This window comes from Mus pahari, chromosome 3, assembly GCF_900095145.1.
Source record: "Mus pahari chromosome 3, PAHARI_EIJ_v1.1, whole genome shotgun sequence".
Classification (NCBI taxonomy): domain Eukaryota; kingdom Metazoa; phylum Chordata; class Mammalia; order Rodentia; family Muridae; genus Mus; species Mus pahari.
This window is the reverse complement of record NC_034592.1, coordinates 77,236,902-77,250,097: the sequence shown is the minus strand read 5'-3', so window position 1 is coordinate 77,250,097 and position 13,196 is coordinate 77,236,902.

Below are 13,196 nucleotides of genomic sequence, written 5' to 3'. Positions count from 1 at the left end.
CCTGCTGCTCCTGCCTGCCTGCCTGCCTGCCTGCCTGCTGCTCCTGCCTGCCTGCCTGCCTGCCTGCCTGCCTGCCTGCTCCTCCTGCCTGCCTGCTTGCCTGCCTGCCTACCTGCCTGCCGTGCTGTTGGTTTACCTGAGGCTTGATGCACGCTGCCAGACTCGGGCTGAAGCATCCCTAGCATTATTGGTTTGTTTGTTTTATGTGTACATATGTGTATGCATTGACATGAGTTTATGGATATCACATGCATGTGTATACCCGAGGAAGCCAGGAGAAGAAGGTGCTGGACTCCCGGGAGCTAGAGTCACAGATAGCTGTGCACTGCCTCATGTGGGAGCTGGGAACAAAACTGGGGTCCTCTGCAAGAGCAACAAGTGCTAATAACTTCTGAGCCAAGTCTCCAGTTATCCCTATCATTTTTTGAGCCCCTATTGTGCCCACAGACATGCAAGCTGAAACATGTTTTCTCTGTTTGCTAAAAGTGCTTTGGTACTGTATCCATTCTACAGATGGAAAAAGTAAGGTTTAGACAAAGGAGTCATTAGAGAATGAGTCTCAAACCTGGGCTAGGCCCCGGCTGTGTTCTTTACCCATATACTGCCTGCCGTGCTACATAGCCTTACCTTTGGATTGATAAGGACAGTTGGCCTTCTGTGAGCTCTTCCCCATGCCAAGCCCTGGCATTTCACAACTAGCGATCAGAAGATCAAACCGACTTTACAAACAAGGAAATGAAGGTCTGTGTCTAGAAAACTAGAGGACATCACTAGCCACCCCTCAGCTGCTATGTTGAGGTGCAAGCAGTATGGGCCTGGGCCCAAGGATCCAGCAGCAGCATGCATCGCTAGCGGTAACTCCAGGGGTTTTACCAGAGGGGCTGAGGGTGTAACTCAGCTGCCTCGTGTGCACCCGCTGCTGTGTTCAATCCCAGAACAGAAGAAATTGGATACAGTGGCACACACCTGTAATCCCAGAAGTTGGAAGGTCAGAGGGTCAAAAATTCAAGGTCACACTCAGCTACGTAATGAATTTGAGGCCATCCTGTGATATGTCCTATCTCAAAAAAGTAAAAAAAAAAAAAAATGTGTATTGCCAATGTGTGTATATGTGTGTATATATGTGTGTGTATGTGTATATGTGTGTGTGCATATATATGTGGGGGGTGGGCAAAGAAAACCTCCAGCCATTGTGGCTCACATCTGTCACCTCAGCATTTAGGAATCTGAGAAAGATAAGGAATTTGAGGACATTCTGAACTATATTATGAGTTCAAAGCTAGTGTGGACTACATAGCAAGATCTTGTCTCAAAAAGAAAAGAAATAATAAGAAGAATTCATAATCCTTCTTTTCTGAGAGTGCCGCTTGCTATGGTTTAGATTAGAGATGTCTTAGAGGCATGAGGACCTCTGTGAGTTTGAGGCCAGCCTGGTCTACAGAATGAGTTCTGGGACAGCCAGGGCTGCACAGAGAAACCCTGTCTCGAAAACAACAACAACAACAACTAATAATAATAATAACAATAACAATAATAATAATAAACAACTCCAACATTAGAAGTGTCCCTGCAGGTCCCAAGTGGAGCTGCTTCAAGGGATTGTGAAATGATTTAGATGGATGGCTCAGTGGGTCAGAGGGGTGACCTTCCCTGTTCCTGGTGTTCTGCTCCCTTCTTTTTATTCACTCTGTGTCGGGGCACAGCCTACATTCAATGTGGCTTTTCCCTCCTCAGCTAATTCTCTCTGGAAATGCCTGCCCAGACATACCCCAGGTGTGTCCCTTGGTGAGTCTAAAACCAGTCCACGTGGCAGTGAGGGCTGGCTAGCAGAGAGCTGTAGCCTGGTCTCCTCTTCTGGGCTCACTTCTCAGGCTCCCAACACTGAGTCACTCAGCCACCATGCCTCCCACCACAATGGCCGCCCCACCGTGATTACTGCTTTGGTGAGTAACGCTTTCATGTTTTCCCTATACAGGTGTATACATAAGACTTTTACTTTTAATAAAATAAGATCATATCAGAGTTGCTTTCAACTTATCTTTCCCACTTTCTCCCTTAATAATATGCTGTCAACATGTTTCTGCTTTGATTATTTTCTACAGACGTGTCGGTTTTATCTCTTGGGTCATGTACCTATTTGAGAATCCCAAAGAATCTTCCTTCCAGAAATACACACACTCCCACACAGTTATGCACATGATTTCAGAGATTCCAGGAGCCCTAGACCCTGGCTGAGAGCCCTGATATGACAATACCATTCTAACATCTCCATGACATCCATAACATCACAGAAGGATGCGGCATAAGTTCTCAGGTCAGCTTTAATCAGCCCCTCTGAACAGACATTTAGATTACTTCCTGGGGTTTTTGAATTGCTATCATCAATGCTGAGGTTACTATTCCTATGGATAAGTCTTTAAGTTTAGCCCAGGTCATTTCCTTTGGATCAATTCCAAAAGTATGGTTATTTTTTTAAGACATTTGATTGTAGTGTTTTCTTTTGCCTTATTTATTTTATTATTTTTTGTGTATGAGTGTCTTGTCTGCATAGATGTAGCCTCATATATGTATGTGATGCTCCCAGAGGTCAGATCCTGTTAAACTGTAGTTGCAGGTGCTTGTGAGCCACCATGTGGGTACTGGGAGACCAACCAGGATCCCCTGGAAGAGCAGCAGTCACTCCAAAGTGCTGAGTCATCTCTTCAGCTCCGGTTTTGTGCCTTTTTAATGCTAGCTCAGAACTTTTCTTTCTCTTTTTGCTGTCTTGAAGACAGCGATTTCTCTGACTCCAAGGTCTGAGTTGGGACTGTCAGCTTTCTCTGTTCAACACAAATCCTGAAGGCTAACCTAAGATGAGAGAGAGAGAGAGAGAGAGAGAGAGAGAGAGAGAGAGAGAGAGAGACAGACTAAGTTCTTGTTTAATTTTGTAACAGGTTGGAGAGGGCACCTATGTGAGGTCCAGAGGAACCTAGCAGAGCACAGTTCTTTCCTTTCACCAGATCTGGAAGCAAGTACCCTTACCCCCTGAGTCATCTCTCCATCCCCTAAGACCTTTCTTTGAAGAAGATCTCTGTTCTGATAAAAAAAAAAACACAGGCTATTTAAACAAACAAACAAACAAGCAAAACACCAAACAAACAAAAAACCCACTTTTGCTAATTTTTCTGTTTAAATTGTAAAATTTTTGTACCCAAAGCAACCTGAAGCTCCTTTCACCATGGTGATGCTGTAATTTGGTTGTTCCTTCCTTCCTGTTTTAGACAATCAAATAAAATTTTCTGAGAAGGGGAATAAAACTCTTTAAGTTCAATGTAAGATCTCCGCAGTGAAGTTTATAAGGAGAAACGTGCACATAACGACAAATGTTTGTTGAACTACGCTGCAAGATCAGGACACACAGCCTGGAGGGAAAAGTATGCCATGTGCTTTCATTAACTGTGGCAGTGTTAAATACAAGCGGCACTAACGAGGGGGAGGGTGACCTGAATACATCAAGATAGGGAACTCCAAGTGAACTCTACTGAAGTCTTGAAATAGAGTCCAAGGGCTTTCCTGGTAACAATGTAACCTTTCCAGTTTTGTTTGGCGTAGGCAAATACTTCATGCAATAAGCTCATCCTCCCCAAGCCTATGAAGAGGGTGTGCTGGGGAAGTGAGTTTCCTGATAGGATTTAAAAGTTGGGAAGGAGTTGGGTGTGGTGGGTACACCCTTAATCCCAGCTCTCAGGAGGTAAAAGCAAAGGGATTTCTGTGAGTTTGAAGCCAGGCTGGTCTACATAGCACATTCCAAGCCAGCCATGATGCACAGTAAAATCTTGTCTAAAAGAAATATGATAGGGTGTGGTTGAAAGAGATGTCCCCTATAAGTCTCTGGCATTTAATACTTAGTCCCCAGTTGGTTGCTCTTTGGGAAGAATTAGGAGGTGGCCTTGTTGGAGGAGTTGTGTCACTCGGGGAGGGCTTAAAGTTTCAAAAATCTCCAACTGGCCTCAACTAGGTCTCTACTTCCTGTTCATTGGTTGAGATGTGTTTCCCCGGTTAGGGTTAGGGTTAGGATTACAGTTAGGCTTAGTATAACGTTAATTTTTTTTCCAAGTTTACTTTTAATGATGGTTCTTAAAACTATGCAATGTAAGGCAGACTAATACATGATTCTACTTTAACAAAATGTTCCTTCACATGTTTGCCCCAGCAAAACACCATCCAACACAACTGAGTTTTCAAAGAACACATAAGTTTTCACTTCGGGTTAGGGTTAGGGTTAGGGTTAGGGTGGCTGCTGTTCTGGTGGGATGGCAGCCTGCCTGCCTGCTACTGGACTTCCCACCATGGTAGCAATGGCCTCCTGTCCCTCTGGAATTGAAAGCCTCCAATGAACTCTTTCTTCTGTAAGAGTTGCCTTGGTCATGGTGTTTTACCACAGTGAAAGAAAGGGACTAAGACATATTAAAAGATATTGATAAGTTATTACTATTCGCGTTGACCCTGTAGTTCAAAGCAAATACGAAGTAGTGGGCTCAGTTTTTGTTGTTGTTCTCTCTCTCTCTCTCTCTCTCTCTCTCTCTCTCTCTCTCTCCTTGAGACAGAGTCTCTCTGTAGCTCTGGCTCTCATGAAATTTGATATATAGACCAGACTGGTCTCAAACTCACAAAGATTCACCTGCTTCAGCCTCTCTGGAATTAAAGGCATGGCCCACTAACCCATATTTACTCTTCATTTCGTCATGCATGCAGAAAAGATTTTATTATTTTTTAAATCCAACTTAAGTGATGTGTGCGTGTGTGTGTGTGTGTGTGTGTGTGTGTTCATTCTCATGCATGTTTAAATCAGAGGTCAAAATCAGGTGTCTTCTTCCATACTAGGCAAGGGTCTCTCACTGAACCCAGAGCTCACTGGTTTGGCTAAACTGATTGGCTAGCAAGCCCTAGGGATACTCCTGTCTCCATCTTCCCAAGGATGAGATTACAGGTTGCCACCTCACCTATGTCAGAAGGGACAGGAGAGGGAGAGAGGAAGGGGGGAAGGAAGGAAGGAAGGAAGGAAGGAAGGAAGGAAGGAAGGAAGGAAGAAAGAAAGGAAGGAAGAAAGGAAGAAAGGAAGAAAGGAAGGAAATAAATTGAGGGAACTGCTAATATTACTATAGCTGTATGGAGATAGCTATATTTATTTATTTAGAGTTAAGACTGAGCTGTCTAACATAGACCAAGAAATCAAGATCCTGCTGCCTCAGCCTCCTAAGTGCTGGGATTATAGGCATACCATTCTCTATACCACTAGACCTTCCCCCCCCCCTCTCTTTTTGTAAATTGCACACAGGAATTAATAATTGGATAAATAAAAGCTACATGAGCCATCTGCAAAGGGGTTATTGAGCATTTGAGTAAAGATTATACTAAGGGCTTTGTATACACACCAGCTTAGAAACATTCGCTTGCTAGAGTTGGGTCCTCAAATCCGGAGTAGAGGTAGCAAGGAGTTGAAGAAAGGCTAGGTACACAAGACACAGGTACACAATAACGCTGGGATCAGGTGGGGGTCTGCTACTAGCCTACTGAGCCTCTTTGCCAGCACAGGGAAGGGTTGGCTAGTCTAATGTCCCACAGGGAAGATGAGTGGCATCAGGCTGTAAACACCTAGGAGATGTAAGCTGCAGTTGCTAGTCTTTGAGCGCACTGGTCATCCATTCCCACCGGGACTCCCCTGGAAAGCTTTGCCACCCCTCCTGAGCCTTGCTGGGTTAAAGCTTTGCCACTCCCGTGGGGCTGAAACGTTGGAGTATTCAACATGGCCATGCCTTTATCAACAATCCACATTCACAAGGGGGTTCCTCTGTTCCACACACACACAAGCCTCTGTGAGGAGGAGCCATCAGCCCCATTTTCCAGACTCATGAGCTGAGGCTAAGAGTTAAAGATGCCTGTTCTGCATTTCTGGATATCTGCTTCAGAGAGTCCGCTCTCTCAGTGGATATGGTCATGATGAAAGCAACCATCGAAGAGCCCTGGTCAGAGGGTGGGGAGGAGTGGAAGGCGCTCAAGCTCGACCCTCCGCTCTGGAGGCAGAGCTCTTTTAGCTCAGGCAACAGTTGTCTGTTTCACGTGACTCAAGAATGTTGACCAGAAAACAAACCCACACTCACAGCCAGCCAGCAGGTGACAGGGGAGGCTATGAAGCTGGGATGTCTAGGTCAGTCCCCCACACTGCTTCTCCGATGCTGGCAATAAGTGGTCAAGCTCGGGCAGCCTCCAAGGCTTCCCTTTCCCTTCCCTGCCTTCATGTCTCTCTGCCCATGGAAGGTACCAAGTCATCATTGCCGTCATGGATCAACCCCTCCACTTTGGGAACCCAATGCCAAATTCAGTGATCTCCTTAATCCTTACTCTGAGACTTACAATCGGTGTGCGGGGGCAAGATTTACAACCATTCCCACTACCTCTCCGTAAACCGGAAACACTAAATCTGGGATAGTGCTCAGTCAGGAAACTACTTGCCCCACAGCACAGGACCTGAGGTTGGATCCCCAGTATTTACACTTAAAGAATATGACCGTGGCAGTGGCTCACACCTCTAGCCACAGCACCAAGGACACAGACAGCTCCATCTCCGAGGCTCTCGCCAGGTTCAGTAAGAGAGCCTGTCTCAAACAAGTAAGGTAGAGGGTTATCAGCAAAGCTTACGGGGTGTACGCTTGCCATCTAAGCATGAAGACCTGGGCTGATAAACTAGAGCACACAGGAAGGAAAGAACAGATGCCCAAAAGTTGCCCTCTGACCTTTAAATACGTCTGTGCAACGTGCACACCGACATACACGCACATACTCACACGTATGTGTACATACACAGAGAATAATAGATAAAACAGCAGTTGGAAACTAAGGTGGAAAGAAACTGAGGAAAACACTGTCAACATCTGGCCGTCAGATACACAGGCACAGCTGGGCACACACACATATGCACAGACACACAAATGAGAATAGGGTAAGACTGAAGGGGGAGCGCCAGCCATGTCTAAACCCTTGCCTTAAGAAATTCTGCTCTAAAATTAATAGTTCAGTCGCAGGACTACAGTAACCCTTGCCGTCACTGTGCTTTTAGTTAGGTTTGTGTTGTTGTTGTTGTTTTATGTATATGGGTGTTTTATCTGCATGTCTGTGCACCACATATGTGCAGGGTCCATGATGGCCAGAAGAAAGTGTCAAATACCCTAGGACTAAAGTTAAAGGCCACTGTGAATTGTCAGTGAATAGTGTGAACCCAACCTGGTCCCTCTGGAAGAATGCTGAGTACCCTTAACCACTGAGCCATCTCTCCAGCCCCTGACATCACTGCTATTACAGGTCTGGTAGCTAATGTCAGTCTCTTGGAGTGCCACGTGCTATTCTTATCCAGAATATGTTGACTCCTAAAAAAACAATGGATTACAAGAGGAATGTGCAAGAACCTCCAAAGTACCAAGAAAACCACAGGCTCTGCAGTCAGAAGACGGATGGTCACTTACCTTTCCCCATCTGTGCAATGGGAGTCAAAGGGCATATCAGCCTTAAAGAATCTCTGAATGAGGTGACAGTCAAAGTGCCTGGCACACTGAAAGAACAACAGCTCCAGCACTTCCCTTCCTAAATAACATGGGACAGTTGAAAGCCTCTGACTATTTTTAAAGATCTCCAAGGAAGGAGACCATAGCATCCCTGAGTAGCTGGTGCCTGTGTTTAACAACCCACTTAGATGATGTGTGAATATAGCACAGAGGCCCACATCCAAGGAGGCTGACAAGGCTGGGAGGCATGCCAAGCAGCCTGCTGGACTGCCACCATCCCGTACCTTCCCCCGCCATATATATATATATATATATATATATATATATATATATATATATGCACATGCTTAGCCCTCCTTCTCCAGGCCAACCTCCAGTTCCCTGGTCTGGAAGCGTTTCAGTCTTCTAACCACTCTAACACCTGTTGAGTGTGACATTCTTCAGATATTTGCCAAAAAACAGATAGGCATCATAACTGGTGAGTTCACTCATTAGTTAGTTCAAGACCCACATTCAGAATGTGTTCTGCCTCGCCAGGGTCCTAGGTGCAAGTTATAACAGAGCGAGAAAGCCCACAAGGCCCCTATTGTCATGAAGCCCACCCACATCCTCGCAAGGTCCTTACCTTGCAACTAAACACGTACTATGTCAAACGACGGAAAGTGGTATGGGGGAGCCGGAGAGATGGCTCAGTGGCTGAGAGCAGTACTGAGGTTTTGAGAGTAGAGACAACTCTTCCATATGGATGGGGTGCCCGCCATGAGGAAGGAACATTCCAGAAATTGGATGAACTGAGGGGACATTTGTGTGTGTTCTGCTCCTCTGGGGAACTACCAGCTTCTGGAGGCCAAGAACAGCCTAGAGATGGAATTCTGGGCTCTGGATAACCTGGCTGTCTTAGTTAGGGTTTCCATTGTTGTGAAGAGAGACTATGACCAAGGCAACTCTTATAAAGGACAGCATTTAATTGGGGCTGGCTTACAATTTCAGAGGCTCGGTCTATTCTCATCATGGTGGGAAGCATAGCAGAGTCCAGGCAGACATGGTGCTGGAGAAGGAACTGAGAGTTCTACAGCTTGATCTGAGGGCAGCCAGGAGATACTCTTTTCTGCAGGCAGCCAGGAAGAGGGTCCCTTGCCCACTGGGCAGTGCTTAAGCATAAGACTTCAAAGCCCACCCCCCACAGTGACTCACTCCTCCAACAAGGCCACACCTCCTAATAGTGCTACCTCCCATGGACCAATCACATTCAAATCACCATACTGCCCCTGCCTGCCACTCTCAAGCTGCATGACAAGTGGTCAACTTCCTGGAGCCTCCATCTCTTTCTTCCTCAGGAAATGAAGACAGAACAGTATTTACCTCAGAGCACTGTGATGAGATTCAATGATACGCAGTGTTGGGCATCCAAAGAAGACTCTCCCTGAAGCTAAGGAAGTTCCAGGAACCATTTCTCACTCCCACTCTTCCCTAGGGAGAGGGGAGGATGGAGAGATGGAGACAGAGGCGTGTAAGCCCTTCCCAAGGCTCTCTCGGGGTCTCTGCTCACATCTTGCAAATTAGTTAATCAGTTAAGCCTACTGACGTTTGCACAATGACTTCTCTTCAGTCACCCATTTCCTCATCCCAAATGTCACTGGAAAGGACACAGGCCTTTGCTTCATGATTCTGTAATTTCAGTAGGCCTTCCCAAACTCCGTAAGCCTCAGGCCTCATAGAACTCAAGATTACCCTCTGTCCGGGTGCAAGGCTGCCAGCCATGGCGCTCGTGCCTGGAAGATTTGTCTGCCTCTGGGGCAGGCCAGCAGAGTTGGCACTCAGGGATTCTGTTATGAATGAAGGAATGCTGGGCTCACTGGCTTCAGAGCTTAAAAGACCTTGAAATGCCCAACATTGCTCTCAGACTGTTGAAGAACTGTTAAGGAAATGGAGACATTTCTGCACTCTACCCTCACTAAGAAAAAGAGGGCAGAGTGAGCTGTCAGGAAGCCCAGACCCCACCCTGCAGACTGCCATGGTCACTGCTCTCTGTCTGAAGATGCTTTTGGTTGTTTGGGGGTAAAGTCACTCTGTAACCCTGGCTGGCTTAGCCTCAGATACCTATCTGCCTGTCTCTGCCTCCTAAGCGCTAAGATTAAAGGCATAAGCCACCATACCCAGATAAGAATCCAACTGATTGATTTATTGGTGTGTGTGTTATAAGTGTGTATGTTTGAAGGGGAGTACACACTGGCGTGCGTGCAGGCATGCCCAAAGGTTAACCTTGGGTATTGTCCCTCAGGTGTCACCCACTTTATTTTTTTGAGACAGGGTCTCTTCACTAGCCTAAAGCCAATTATGCCAGGGTGGCTGGCCAGTGAGTTCCAACACTGCCTGTCCAGTGCTAGGATTACAGGCTGACATCGCCATGCCCGCCTTTTATACCTGGGTTCTGGTATCAAGCGCAGGCCCTTGTGCTCCCCTGGTGAGCACTCCTGACTTAGCTACCTCCCAGCTCTCCATCCTCAGATCTTGCTGGTGGTCCATGGGGTGGACCACCCAGTCACCCCACTCCCAGGCCTGTTAGCCTCAGGAGAGGACTTGCTTTAACATCTTCATGAGCAGCATGTATTCCTCAGTCTGCTGTGGTCCACAGTGTGGAGGAAGAAGCTTGGTGAGTCAGTATAGCACACCTCAGATGGGATTCCCCAACTCTGAACCCTCATGCTCAGAAATCAGGGTCTTCCTGGGTCACTAGGAAAGCCAGCCCCAGAAGCCCAAGACACTCACACTTAAACTGAAAAGCTCCTGAGAACCACATCCAGTGTGGGAATGGGTTTCTGCCCTTAGAAGAGACGAGAGACTCTAGCTTCAGGGGACAGCCTTCCTCCCCCACCTGAAGGCAGTCAGAAAACCAGCCCCAACTTTTTATTTCCCAGTCTGGTGACATGGTTCAGTTTACCTAAGAGAGGTGTGTGACTCATCGATGTCCCCAGCTCTGACACACATGCTCTGCTCCCCGGAGGCTGCTCTAATTCTCTCTAATCTTTTCCAGAAAGCCACCCTCTCTTCTCACTATTCCCCAGGAGAGTTCTAGAAGGATTTCTCAAGCCCATCAGTCAATTGGCAAGGTCACACCCAGTCACCTCACTCCGGGGCCTGCTAGTCTCAGGAGAGGACTTGCTTTAACATCTCATGTACATCATGTATTCTTTTTAAAAAAAAAAATGTTTTGTTTTTAGAAATAGAATTCCAAACTGGCCTCGAACTTGTTACGCAGCCATGGCTGACCTTGAACTTCTGATCCTCCGGCCTCTATGACCCCAGTGCTAGGATCACAGGCATGAACCACCACACCTGGTTTTCTGTTGTGCTAGAGATGGATGCCAGAGCCTTGTGTAGGCTGGGTGAGGACTTCACTAACTGAGCTATATCTACACAACTGAATTTCTTTCTGCCTTTCCTAAGCAGAGAATCTGTGTCCATTACTGAGTTCCAAGTTATTGTTGACAGCTCGATGAAGGAACACCTGCTCAGAGATAATGAGCCCTGGGCCCTGGGCCCCTCATGGGAAGTGGTCTCAGACCTTCTTGCCCACTTCACCATTTGAATCACAGGAAAGGCAACTCTGTTTTTCTAAGGGAGAATAACTTTGGCTGACTTTTAGATTTGTGCTGTGATAGACTGAACTTCCAGCCTCTGAATGTTAGCACACATAGCCCTCTAAAGAGTGACAGGGTCTTGGTATGGGGTCCCCTTCCAGAAATACCTTTATTTCTAACTTCTGGTGACAGTCTCAATGGCAGAGCGTGTTGTAGTGTCTTAATTGAGGCTATTTGTCAAATGCATAATCAAATGTGATTAGAATATGTAGCTTTGTGTGTATTTTTTAAATAGCCTTTGTCCGACCACGTGACCTGATTTGGGATTCAGGGGACAGATCCTCTAAGAAGAGAGCACTTTGTCTTTGTGTCTGGCAGCCTTTGCTGACGGATTCAATAAACAGGCTAACATAGAGGATAGGAAAATATTTTCTGTACTCTACAGACGCAAGCATTTTTTAACCCATCATCATTAGCAATGATAACTAGATTGGGGCGGGGAGCTTTTCCCATGTCAATTTAATTGTGTCTTGCCTTGTGGCCAAGGATTTCCTCTGCTCTTACAATCAAGGGCAGAGCCTGAATATGCCCCTCAAACTCTGCTCCTGCCCACTTTGCGCCAGCTTCCCCTCACGTCCGTCTCAACATCGACCTCTCAGCTTGCCAGTTGCACACTTCCTTCTAGTCTCCGGACCTTTGCACATGTCTTTGGTCGGCATGCTGGCTAGTTTTGTGTCAATCTGGCACAAGCTGGGGTTATTTCAGAAGAAGGAACCTCAATTGAGAAAATACCCCAACTAAATTGGCTTGTGGGCAAGCATGTGGTGCATTTTCTATATTGGTGATTAGTTTAAGAGGGTCAAGCTCACTGCTACTGGCCCCACCCCTGGGCTGGTGACTCTGGGTGCCATAGAAAGCAGGTTGAGCAAGCTATGAGGAATCAAGCCAGTAAACCACAATCCTTGGTGGCTTCCATATCCTCAGTTCTTGCCTCTAGGTTCCTGTTTTGAGTTTCTGCCTTGACTTCCCTTGATGATAGACTACAAGCTGTAAGATGAAACCAGCTCTTTCCTCCTAAAGTTGCTTTTGGTCCTGGTGTCTGCATCACAGCAGTAGAAAGCCTAACTAGGCTGCCTAGAAAGCGTGCTCCCCAACCCTCCTCCCTCCCCCTCTCCAGGTTTAACATCTTTGTTCAGATAGCTACATAAACACACTTGCTTGGGGACGCTGTCCCCAACTTTCCTTCCCTATATGTTCTCCTGGAATCACGAAAAGTTATCTGTTCTTTAATGCAGGTATACTGAGTCCCTACTATGTGCAGGCAGGATTCAAAGGCTGGGAATATAAGACAACACAAAAGAAAGCCCTGCTTCCAGAGAGCTTCCATTCAAGCACAAGAAGAGACAATAAGCGAAGAGATACACGGGGTATGGACCGTAGGACAGGGAGAGGTGCTGAGGATCAAAAGAGAGGAGGTGTCCTGTGATGAGAGGTCAACAAGTAGAAGCCCAAAACTAACTCCATATCCCTTGACCTGTGCAAAAGTCAACTGAAATCCATCAAAGACTTTCATGAAGGACCTGAAAATTTGATACAGATATGTCTAGGAGATAAGACTTCAAGATCTTAGCCTAGGAAGAGCCAGTGAGTTTATTAAGTGGGTAAAGGTGCTTGCCACAGAGCCTGACGACCTGAGTTCAATCCCCAGGACCTGCTAGAAGTAGAGAACTTACTCTCAAAAGCTGTTGTCTGGCCAACTCCCACCACCTTGGCACCTGCTCATCACACACACACACACACACACACACACACACACACACACACACACACAACTCTGTAATAAAGCCTTTTAAAAATGATCTAGGCATAGGAGAGGATTTCCTTTTTTTTTTTTTTTTCTAGACAGGGTTTCTCTGTGTAGCCCTGGCTGTCCTGGAACTCACTCTGTAGACCAGGCTGTCCTTGAACTCAGAAATCCGATTGCCTCTGCCTCCCAAGTGCTGGGATTAAAGGTGTGTGTCACCATGACCCGACGAGGATGTTCTATTCAAATAGCATAGGAAAGAATGGTAGGGAT